The following is a 12,727-nucleotide window of genomic DNA, read 5'->3' as shown; positions in this document are numbered from 1 at the left end:
CTTTACTCTATTTTTCGAAAGAAATGCAAAATTTCTTCAAATATTTCTCACACCTGTCAGCCAATTTTAAAATACCCACTTAATAAAAACTTGCCACCTTCTGAAAGAAAACAGTTCAAAATAGGGATGATACCTTTTTATTGACAGTGAATAGATATAAAATTATTTGACTGGATATTTCAAACACATATACAGTGTTCATCATCAGCAGTAAAACCAGCAGTTTTACTGCTGATGATGAACACTGTATATGTGTTCGAAATATCCAGTTAAATAATTTTATACCTATTCACTGTCAATAAAAAGGTATCATCCCTATTTTGAACAGTTTTACTTTCGTCATGGAAAGACAGTGTGGTCTTCGAAGTTATATTTGCCACCTGCTCCGATAACCAAGAGTTCACTTCCGTTACACGTCGTCGTCATCGCTATACCAATTGTCATTGTCATGATGAAGGACAATTCCCTTCGTCAGCATGCCACGTCTTTTGTTTTGAATCGCTCGGTGTAGCTTTCTGAGGTTTTGTCAGTATGCTTCTGCATTGATTACATAAAAAAAAACTAGTTTTTTTAACTGAAAGTAAGGAGCGACATTAAAACTTAAAACGAACAGAAATTACTCCGTATATGAAATGGGTTGTCCCCACCGCAATCCCTCGCTCTTTACGCTAAAGCTTTTAATTGTTTTAAAAAGCAGAATTGTGGCAAAGAGTCAAACTTTAGCGTAATTTCATATACGTATATTTCATATACGGAGTAATTTCTGTTCGTTTTAAGTTTTAATGTCGCTCCTTACTTTCAGTTAAAGAAACTAGTTTTTTTTATGTAATTTCTGAACGTTTTTGAATTAATGCATGTTTGATTTTGGCTCTCCACACATAAATTATTAAAATGAAATTTGCATATTAATTCCTTTTTTGGCTTAATGGCTTTCTCTTAGTTTTGATCAGACGATTTTGAGAAATAACAAACTTCTTTGGGACAAAGAAATTTTGTCCCAATTCTTTAAGAATGACCCCTGAATCAGAAAGACCGTAGAATAAATAGTTGAAATTACTAAAAATACTATAGCACAAAGAGCGAGGTATTTATCTCCTCCTAAATACCTCGCTCTTTATGCTAAAGTATTTTTAGAACCCCTCATATGCGTAATAATCTCTGTTCGTTTTAAGTTTCAATGCTACTCTTTACTTACAATTGAAAAAAACTTTTCCATGTTTATTTTTTCATTGTTTTTTTATAGCAATTTTACAAAATCCTGCGCCCTTTTCATTGAATTTCTGTTCCCCCATGACGTATTTCTCCAAGGAAAGATCCTCCCACATAGCCCCTCCCCTCAACCCCACCCCTAAAACCAAAAAAAAATCCCCTGAAAACGACTGTACACTTCCCAATAACCATTATTATATGTAAACACTGGTCGAAGTTTGTAACTTGCAGCCCCTCCCCCAGGGACTGTGGGGGAGTAAGTCCTTCCCAAAGACATAGTTATTATGGTTTTTGACTATGCGGAACAAAATGGCTATCTCAAAATTTTGATCTGTTGACTTTGGAGAAAAATGAGCGTGGGAGGGGGCCTAGGTGCCCTCCAATTTTTTTGGTCACTTAAAAAGGGCACTAGAACTTTTCATTTTCGTTAGAATGAGCCCTCCTGCGACATTCTAGGACCACTTGGTCGATACGATGACCCCTGGGAAAAAACAAAACAAAACAAACAAATAAACACGCACCCGTGATTTGTCTTCTGGCAAAAAAAACAAAATTCCACATTTTTGTAGATAGGAGCTTGAAAATTTTGCTATAGGGTTCTCTGATACACCGAATGCGATGGTGTGATTTTCGTTAAGATTCTTTGACTTTTAGGGGGGTTTTCCCCCTATTTTCTAAAATAAGGCAAATTTTTTCAGGCTCGTAACTTTTGATGACAAAGACTAAATTTGATGAAACTTATATATTTAAAATTAGAATGAAAATCTGATTCTTTTGATGTATATTTTAGCATCAAAATTTCGTTTACTATTGAGCCGGGTCGCTCCTTACTACAGTTCGTTACCACGAACTGTTTGATAGTAGTTGTTCGTTACGACCAACAAAACACCATGCTTATCCCAAAACACCGACGCCATGATTTTGCCCTGGGACAGAGTCTGTTTGGCCTTCATCTTTACAGGGGAGTGTGTGTGTCTCCATTCCATGCTCTGTTGCTTTGATTCGGGCGTGATATGCAAAACCCATGTTTCGTCTCCAGTTACGACCTGACTAAAAAAGTCGTCACCTTCTTCGTGATAACGAGTCAAAAACTGCATTGCACACTCAAATCTTTGGTTTTTGTGGTCCTCTTTTAGAGTTCCGGGACAAAACGGAAACACAGTTTCCAGAACTGTAGGTTTTCAGACAACAATATTGTAAAGCACTAACCTCGAAACTTCAGGAAATTCATTGACACACTAGCTATGGTGAAGCGCCTGTTCTCACAAATTCTCGCTTCAATTGACGCCACCAATTTGTCTGTAATTAAAGAAGGGCGACGGAGTAGTCCTCATCATGGACGTTGTCACGGCCATCTTTGAATTCTCGTACCCATTTTGCTTTCACTCATAACAGTGTCACCGTACTCTTCGCAAATCTGTCACTGAATTTCTGCAGCAGACAAGTTCTTTGATGACAAAAACCGCATCACTGAGCGAACCTCACACGCGGCGGGCGAATTGGTATTCTTAAACATTTTGAAAGCAATCATACCAATAGAGGAATTCCTGATTTGACGAGTCCCTTAAGGTTTTTTTTTTTAAAGAATCAAAGAAACTATGACGTAACAATCAAAAGTAAACATTCCCATATGGCGTAGGTGCACTCTGCCATTACAGGTGCGCTATAGTATTGCGCAGGTGTGCGTAGTAACGTCTTGTGAGAATTATCGTTAAACCTTCTTGGTCATCTTAAGTCATTAAAGGAAGAAAAGAGCAGTGACTACGGGCATCATCAAAACTGGAACCTCCTCACGACTCCCTTGCCAGTCACTTCTGAAATTGGAAAACCAAAAAAAGTGTTTAAAAAAAAAACAACCCAGTGAAAGAAAAATCCTTCAAACACATAGCTGATCCATTAATGGTAGATGCTATTTGTTTTCATTTAAACCAAAAATAAATTGCGAAACAAATTCCTGGGAATTAAGAAAAAAATTGCTTGATATTCAGACAAGCCCGTATTCAGGGAGGGGGGCTGGACCCCTCCTGAAATGTTTTTCAAACTCGTAAAAACGTAACAAAAATGAACATAAATAAATGTTTGATGCATTTTAAAAAAAAATGTAAGCGCCCCTCCCGAATATTTTTTTGTAAACCAACCCCCCAAAAAAATCCTGGATACAGCCCTATATCTAGACGTTTCTTATTTTCAAGTTTTTCCTCAAGCACCAGCGGGTTACTAGAACATCGTATGGGTGCTGAAATGGGTAACCTTCCGAGGTTCTCAGAATTAGTGTTCTATGTTCTCCGCCCCATAAAGGCGGGTGTCATTTCCAGGTTGATCTTATTTAGAAACCCAAGCAAAGTACTTTTACGTAACTTCAAAAATCAAACCGAAAGAGCAAAAGGAGAGGGAACCAGGTATAAAATCAATTTATAGTTGGCCCTTGGCAAACCCTTGCCCGAGCATTAATTGAAAAGTTAATTTTCCAATAAAACTCAAAACCACTTTTTAACGGCCCATGATTTTGGTGAAAACCCCATTACTGAAAGTTTTTTTTTAATTTGGAAAAGTTCTGGGATTACCCAGATGGGTAATATAAGTTAGAAACTGTGAACGAAGCGGAAAGCAAATTTTGAGTTTATAATCAGCATTAGTTCAAATTTATTCTTATACCTTGTGTTGAGTTGAGTCAAACAGGGCTTGAATTAAAAGGGGCTGAGTAATATAAGGGTTGAGTTGAACGAGGGTTCAATTAAATGGGATTGAGTTACAAGTGGGTCCAGTTAAACGGGATTCAGCTGCTAAAAGGCTATCATAAATTGAAAACTGACAAAAGCTCTGTAAAATGCCAAAGTGACTGTAAGGGGACCAACCCCCTCTCTTTATTTTTATCCTGGCCAGCACCTCCCATAGAGTCGGCTAAAAATATTAAAATAGCCATTATGTTTAGAATAGTCAGGATGTCCCATAAATGTGTCCCCGAAGATAATTCCGACCGAAAAGCCCTAGAGGCAAGGATTTTAAATTATGCAAATTCCCTATTGTTCACAGGCACGCTTTTTTACGACTTGTGCGTTTTTTGCATAGAAAAGTATTATTTATAATTATTTATTTCTAGTTATATTAATAAAGTCCTATTGATCCTAGAAGAAAAAGAGGCGGGCAAGTTTGACGTATCTACTCAAAACTCGCATGGATTATTCATCTTGAAGCTTACAGAACTTCAAATTTGTCAGGGACAGAGAAAGGCATTAGTGGGCGAAAATATGCCAAAAACTGTTAGTCTCTCATCATTTTGACACTTCCTTCCTTAATTTTAAGGCAAAAGAAATACGAAAAGTATGTCTGCGGGGATGATTTGATCCAAACAACCTTAGGGAAAAGAACCCTAGATTATGCGAATTGCCCCTGGACCAATGTTAGATGTTAGGTTGAGGTATGATTTAGGTTGAGGAAAGTATGTCTGCGGGGATGATTTGATCCAAACAACCTTAGGGAAAAGGACCCTAGATTATGCGAATTGCCCCTGGACCAATGTTAGATGTTAGGTTGAGGACAAGAGAACCCCAAAATGGAAAAGAAAGATCATTCAGCTTGAGACTTATGCCGTTAAATCCATGGGTCATTTTGCCCCAATGCACATATACCAAAAAACATTGATTTGTCTAAAAATGGCCCCTACAAATGGACCAAAACAATGTTTTTCTATGTGTTCGGCTTTAAACTTTTAGGAAACAGGTGTAGGCTGTCTCAAATATTTGTGGGGGAGGGGCTGTGGGGGCTCAGCGATCCAGATAGGATCCCATTGTGCAAAATGCACAACAAATGGACGGGAACAAAAGACTGGGGGGGACCAATGAACAAAAGAATTTTTTGGACGAAGCTATTTATCCGATAGAGTTTGTTTGTAAAATACTAGACAAGCTTCTTTTCGCTATCTTGGAAAGTAGTTAGGTTAGGAAAATTAAGCTTTCGGGGACAGATCTACAGACTAAAGTATGTCTCTTTTCCAATGTATAAGGCTTCAAAGATCTCTAAATGGATTTCCTAAATTTAGAAAAACCCATCGATATGGCTTAAAATTGTAATCAAATGACAGGAATTGTATTTCAAGAACTAAAACCAGAGAAAACGAAAGTGTAAATTACGTACAATGTTGTTTTGTCTAAATTCCAATAGGTCAAGTAGGCAAAATTCTAAGACATTGATATCAGAAGGGGGGTTAACATAGTAGCTTGCCAATACCTTTCCAGGATATGTTTTGATGCTGGATTCATCACTGAAAGTTTTATTTTCCTAACCTCACCAGTTTCCAAGATAGCGAAAAGTGGCTTGTCTAGAATTTTTCCAATGGATTTTTATTGGCAAAAAAAGAAAACAATAAAATTGCACCTTCTTTAGATTTTTTAAAATGTCTCCCCCCCCCTCCTACACTTTTGTGAATTGGCGCCACTGATTTATTTGACATCCTACAGAAAAACTCAATTATTAATAATTTGGTTTTGCCTCAGTCATGGTTGATCGTCAATGCGTCCTGTGGAGGAAGAAAATAGGATGTGGATCAATATTCATCCCATGAATGAATGTGGTAAAATCAATAGCAAAATTTTTCGCAATTTCAAAAAAGTAGTAGATATCCCCTTCCGTTCTAAGCAGTAAGATATAAAGATCGGCTAACCTTGGATTTTCCATCGATCAACCTTTGAGCAATAATGTCCATGTTCTTCCGTATTCAAGAAGTTCAAAACCCATGACTTATCCTTCCTCGCGTAGCTAAGAAGACTTCTCTAACTGAGACAAGAAATGAAAAAGGGGTAAATCCATACGTATTTACTTCGTTATTCAAAGGAGCTGAGAGATTGTAGCGACCCGGTGTTGTGATGAGCCAGGTTGTCAAATAAAAGTATTGATCATTGTTGATTTTACGTTAAAGAGTATTCTATGGTTACTTGCAGAAACACGATTTTACTTTTTATGGCACTTGGTATTAACCAAGTGACATATAGCGATCGCAAATTCTGTCGGCCTGTCTGTCCGTCTGTTTGTCCCGGTATTGCTACTTTAGGCACTTCCAGGTAAGCTAGGACGGTGAAATTTGGCAGGCATATCAGGGACCGGACCAGATTAAATTAGAAATAGTCGTTTTTCTAATTTGACTATATGAACGGGAGTGGGGGGCCGGTTAATTCGGAAAAATAGAAAAATGAAGTATTTTTAACTTACGAACGGGTGATGGGATCTTAATGAAATTTGATGTTTGGAAGGATATCGTGTCTCAGACCTCTTATTTTAAATCCCGACCAGATCCGGTGACATTGGGGGAGTTGGAGGGGGGAACCTAAAATCTTCGGAAACACTTAGAGTGGAGGGATCAGGATGAAACTTGGTGGGAAAAATAATCACAAGTCCTAGATACGTGATTGACATAACCGGAACGGATCTGCTCTGTTTGGGGGAGTTGGGGGGAGGGTTAATTCTGAAAAATTAGAAAAAATGAGGTATTTTTAACTTACGAAGGAGTAATCAGATCTTAATAAAATTTCAAGTTTGGAAGGATATCGTGTCTCAGTGATCTTATTTTAAATTCCGACCGGATCCGGTGACATTGGGGGGAGTTGGGTGGGGGAACATAAAATCTTGGAAAACGCTTAGAGTGGAGGGATCTGGATGAAACTTGGTGGTAAAAATAATCGTAAGTCCTATATACGTGATTGACATAACTGGAACGGATCCGCTCTCTTCGAGGGAGTTGGGAGAGGAGGGATAATTCTGAAAAATTAAAAATAAATGAGATATTTTTAACTTACGAAGGAGTGATCTGATCTTATTGAAATTTGACGTTTGGAATGATATCATGCCTCAGGGCTCTTCTTTTAAATCCCGACCGGATCCGGTGAAGAGAAAGTTGGGGGATTGAACATAAAATCTTGGAAAACGCTTAGAGTGGATGGATCGGGATGAAACTTGGTGGTAAAAATAATTGTAAGTCCTAGATACGTGATTGACATAACTGGAACGAATCCGCTCTCTTCGGGGGAGTTGGGGGGAGGAGTGTTAATTTTGAAAAATTAAAAAAAATGAGGTATTTTTGGCTTACGAAGGAGTGATCGGATCTTATTGAAATTTGACGTTTGGAAGGATATCATGTCTCAGGGCTCTTATTTTAAATCCCGACTGGATCCGGTGAAGAGAAAGTTGGGGGGCTGAACATAAAATCTTGGAAAACACTTAGAGTATAGGGATCGAAACTTGGTGGAAAAAACAAGCACAAGTCCTAGATACAGGATTGACATAACCGGAACGGATCTGCTCTCTTTGGGGGAGTTGGGGGGAGGGTTAATTCTAAAACATTAGAAAATATGAGGTACTTTTAACTTATGAAAGAGTGGTCGTATCTTAAATAAACTTCATATTTAGAAGGACCTCGAAACTCACATCTCTTATTTTAAATTCCTACAGGAACCAGTGTCATTAGGGGGGAGGGGACCAGAGATCTTGGAAAACGCTTAAAGCGCAGAGATCAGGATGAAACTTGTTGGAAAGAATAAGCACAAGTCCAAGATAGGTGACTGACATAACCAGACCGGATCCGCTCTCTTTGGCGGAGTTGGAGGAGGGGGTAATTTGGAAAAATTAGAAAAAAATAGGTATTTGTAACTTACAACCGTGCGATCAGATCTAAATAAAATTTGATATCTAAAAGGATCTTGTGCTTTAAAACTCTCATTTTAAATTCCAACCAGATCCGGTGACACTGAAGGAAGTCGGAGGGGGAAACCGGAATTCTTGGAAAACGTGAAAATCGAGGTATCTTACGAATGGGTGATCGGATCTTAATGAAACTTGATATATATAGAAGCATCTAATGTCTCAGATGCTCCATTTTCAATTCAAATCGGATCTAGGGACATAGAGGATTGGAGGGGGGAAACAGAAATCTTGGAAACCGGAAATCTTGGAAAACACTTAGAGTGGAGAGATCGAGATGAAACTTGATGGGAAGAATAAGCACAAGTTATAGATACGAGATTGACATAATTGGTACGGATCCGTTCCCTTTGGGGGAGCTGGGGATTGTTAATTTTGAAAAATTAGAAAAATTGAGGTATTTTTAACTTAAGAATGGGTGACTGGATCTTAATGAAATTTGATAATTAGAAGGAACGCATGTCTCAGAGCTCTTCTTTCAAATCTCGACCAGATCTGTTGATATTGGGGGGAGTTGGAGGTGGAAACCGGAAATCTTGGAAAACGCTTATAAATGTTGTAGATACAAAATTGACTTAACTGGACAGGATCCACTCTCTTTGGGAGAGTTCAGTGCTTTGGCAAGTTTAGTGCTTCTGGACGTGCTATGACGATGAAAATTGGTAGGTGTGTCAGGGAGCTGCACAAAATGACTTGATAAATTTGTTTTCCCCGATTCGACCATATGGGGGGGGGCTGAAGGGAGAGGAAAGATTAGGACTTTTTAGAGTCCGTTAGTCAAGAGGGAAGCCCGGACGTAAAAAAAATTGATCACGGTCTAATATTTACTGACGAAGATGACGCAATCTTACGTGACTTGTTCTGGAGGACTATTATAATCCAGCAGAAACTGGTTTTGAAGGTCAATGGCAAGTGAGTTGTTAGATCTTATGGTGCACTCACCTCAGTATTGAAAGAGAGTTCAGTGCGCCAACATCGAGGATATTATTCTTTAGTAATGGATGATTTTACTCTATTGGATATTGAAGATGGTAGTAATGGTGAAATGAGAGCTAGATTGCCTATATTAGCAATTAAATTACAAGATGTTCCCAGCTAATCCTAAAACAGGATGAGATTTTTGCACGATATGAAATGACATTAAGCAAATTCTAGTCAGAAGAACAAATTACATAGGCAAATACAGCAAAACTGAATATGACACATAAAAATAGATTACAAGACCAATTAAGGCTGTGATTAAGTGAACTTGAAAACTTTGAGCTTCAAAATTGAAGTTGGGGTAGCCTTCTGTCTCTCAATTCTCTAGAGACCGTCGATTGTCAAAACCCTTCAGTATTTGCACTGATTCGTTGGCGGAAATAGCAGGTTAATTATACCAGCTTGTCAATTTGGTCTTTAGGTGGATCTGAAACCATTCTTTGTGGCAAAAAACTTGTAAAAATTTCAGGCAGCTGAAAACATTCTATGGGAATGTTCAAAAACAGGAAAATATATCAAAAAATGGTTGCAATTATCTTACAGGTTATTGTCTTCTGCTCATGATAGTACCAATTTTGTTGTAAAAGCAATATCTTTTTACCTGAGATTTACAAAGCTTCTCTTGACTTGACTGCAAGCCAGTTTCTGCCACTATTTATTGAAGTATAAAAAACTGAGAAGTTCCAAAAAGACTGGAAAATCTCAGTCATCCTTCCCATTTACAAAAAAAGCAATGAGGCACAGTGTACCAATTATAGAGTCAGATCTCTCATTGACATTGCAGTCAAATTATTTGCCATCATTCTACTATGGAGATTCCAAACAGCAAGAGTTAAGCAAACTCAGGAAAACCAGTCTGAGCTGTGGCCTGGTAGAGGATACAAAGATTGGACTTTTACCCACTGTTTCATCATGCAACAATGTGAAAGGTTCAACCTTTTGCTCATCAATATTTTCATATATTGTAATGCTGTCCTCAACTCAGCTGAACAGAAAACTTTGTGAAAGATTCTCCTTGACAATGGCATAACACAGGAATTCATTGACATCCTGGAAGCTTATCATCAAGGATGTGCATCCCAATTCAGTCTATGGCAAAGAATATTCACTGTTTGATGTGGAATGGGGTATTCATAGCTTTGTTTATCTTGGATCTGAGATGGATTGAAGAGGATGATGCAAACAAGACGTCAACAGAAGAATATCAAGAGCTCAAGTAGTCTTTGCTCAACTCTGCAGGAATCCTTGGACTTACTTGGAGATTAGCTTAAGAACAAAGATAAGCATTTATAAGTTGACAGTAAGGGCAGTTCTTCTCTATGGTATCAAATCCTGGCCCATCAAAGCAGCTCATGGATGCAATCTGGAAACCTTTGACCTCTGTTGCTTGTCTTCAATCCTACATACCTGGTTTTCAGACCAGATTTTTAATGATGAAATCCCCCAATGTTGTTGCAACATTGACAGAATCTTAGGCATCATCAAGCTCTGCTGACTCCAATGACTTGAAAATGTTTTACATTGCCCTGACAATCATCTCATTAAACAAATACTGATTGCTGAACCCCTAACAACATGGTGTAGAAGACAAGGAGGACAGTTTGAAAATTAGTGGATGCTAGTTAAACAAGATCTGGAGCCAGCTGGAGGTTTTTGAAAATTTAACCACTGATGGGACAAATACTGGCTGAGGAAGAACTGACACAAGACTACTCATCATAAGAGATCACAAGTCATAAGTGATAAGGGCTAGCTCATTTATGTATATATTGAACAGGGTAGGGCCCAGGACATTGCCCTGGGGGACCCCACTGGTGACAATGACTTCATCAGAGAGTGTGTGACTGTTTGGTCCTGTGGTCACTTTCACTTGCTGTGTTCTGTCCCCCAGAAAATCCTCAATCCAACTGATCACTTATGGACTAAGAGGTAGGGTATGTAGCCTGTGAATGAGGTAACAGTGACAGACTTTGTTGAAAGCTTTGGCTAGATCCAGTAGGATTATATCCACTGGTACTCCTTTCTCTAGTAGGTCAGTCCTTAGAAAACACTGAGGCAAACTGCTGATTTAGAAGGTTAGCTTTTTCAGAGGTACAGGAAAAGACAGAGCTGTTATTTTCCAGGTCTGGTACTGAGATTAATTTTCAAATAAAGTGAACATACCACTCAATGTCTGTTTTATGCTCTTTAAGAATATAATAATTGCTTCTCTTGCACATTCAAATTTAAGCCATTTTTGAACCATTGAAAATGACCAAAAAATTTCTAGTTTTGGCAAATAAAAAGGTTCAAAATTTTGGTTTTGAACTTACAATGAGATTATGAATCCATTTTTATAGAGTTAAAAATAATCCTAAAGTGGTGATTTATTATAATTAAGTTGGATAAAAATTCAAAACTATTTGTCTATTTTTCCATCAGCCATGTTTCTTCTGTCAGCTTTGATAGTTTTTGATATATAGGTGAAACAGCAGTTTTTAAGTGGCCTAACAGAATAAGGATAAAACTATGATGGATTTGTTTTGACTTTTTTTATTATTATTATTATTCAATGTAATTGTGACAAATCAATGATGCAATGCATAATCAATGGATTTATAATGAAATAGTAAGTTATAACAAATGTTTTTATATCCAAAAAGTTTAGAATGATATTATTTTCAAGGGTCTAGGAAGGGCTTAAAATTGAATTTCCAAGAAAATTAATTATTATATTCAGAAAGAGCATAAAAAATGGTATCTAGTGGTATGTTCAATTTTATTCATGAGTTAATAGTATGGAGAGCCAAATATTTACCTATTTTGTGTAGCCTAGGGCTATCTAAGACCATTACATGGCAGGGGTGTTATTTTCTGGGGGGCAGTTGCCCCCCCCAATAACTTGGACAAGAAATATTACTTAGCCTAGTTCATGCCCCTTGAAATTCTGAATACAGACCACTCTTACCCCCCCCCCCAATAAAGTGCTGGAACTACTCCCCTGATAGAGGTGGAAGGATGGATTGTCAAAAGCATATATTAAAAAAGGAGCTTGATATTGGAAATCTAAAAATTTGTCAATTTTTGTTTTAGGATGTCTCCTTAGACTTAGGAGAGCCACTATTCTAGACCTATACCAGGTTTGCAATTGACTAGTTCAGAAAGGAATCTTGCACCATGGTCATAAACAAATTATTAAAACATTGAATCTAGAAGATGATCTTAATTTAGTATTAAGGAATTTCATAAGAAAGTAAACCCCTAGTCTCATTTTAGTCTAGGTCCTAAACATAGGCCTAGGTTTACACAAAGCTAAACTGAGAATTGGCCTAGACTCAATTACTTACAGATTAATTGTCCTTAGTCGGGGAATTTTGTATGTGTAATAGCTTTGGCACAACCAATAGGTCTGTTAATGAAGAACTCGCCATCAAAAGTTGGTTTCTTTGAACAGGATTCCGCTATCACGTCTTAACAATTCAAATTTGGCGGCACTTCCAATGCGGCCATTGTCATGACAGATGTCATGTCAGACATCTGTCTGACATGAGATTGCCCAGCCAGCAAGGTAAAGGTAAAAAAGGTAAAGGATACGGCATTAGACTTTACAGTCCGTACCGGCGGTGCTGATCTCCGTTTCTTGGCCCTTCAGCCAGGAAGTGCAATGGGGGGTTGGGGGCCAGCCCCGTCCCTAGATAGTACAGGCATGAGTGCAAAAAAACAACAAAATCAAAAAAGTCAAAGACAATATTACCAGATGTTCACAAACTATGCATTTTGCCTTTCAGAAAGCTAGATCTCAAAGTCGGTAAACATCAGTCTTCACTGACCAATTCCTGCTCAGATCTCGGAATATGAAACAATAAAG

The 12,727-nt window shown here is 37.9% G+C and overlaps 1 protein-coding gene across 4 annotated transcripts in view; it reads right to left on the bottom strand.

The window, feature by feature from the left end:
• The window catches only part of LOC136032262 (uncharacterized), a 137,135-nt gene extending 124,773 nt beyond the window's left edge, over positions 1-12,362 (bottom strand). For 3 of the 4 annotated variants that reach the window (XM_065712509.1, XM_065712510.1, XM_065712512.1), the window contains exon 1: positions 12,207-12,362. The gene's annotated coding sequence lies outside the window, so the exon portion shown is untranslated. Of the gene's footprint in view, positions 1-2,418; positions 2,630-12,206 lie in introns of those variants that run through there. The other variant, XM_065712511.1, reaches the window with a different exon arrangement.
• Between the last annotated feature and the right edge of the window lie 365 nt (positions 12,363-12,727).

Source organism: Artemia franciscana, chromosome 10, assembly GCF_032884065.1.
Source record: "Artemia franciscana chromosome 10, ASM3288406v1, whole genome shotgun sequence".
Taxonomy (NCBI): Eukaryota; Metazoa; Arthropoda; class Branchiopoda; order Anostraca; family Artemiidae; genus Artemia; species Artemia franciscana.
Note: the sequence above shows the minus strand (reverse complement) of the source record. Positions and strands in the feature narration are given on the sequence as shown.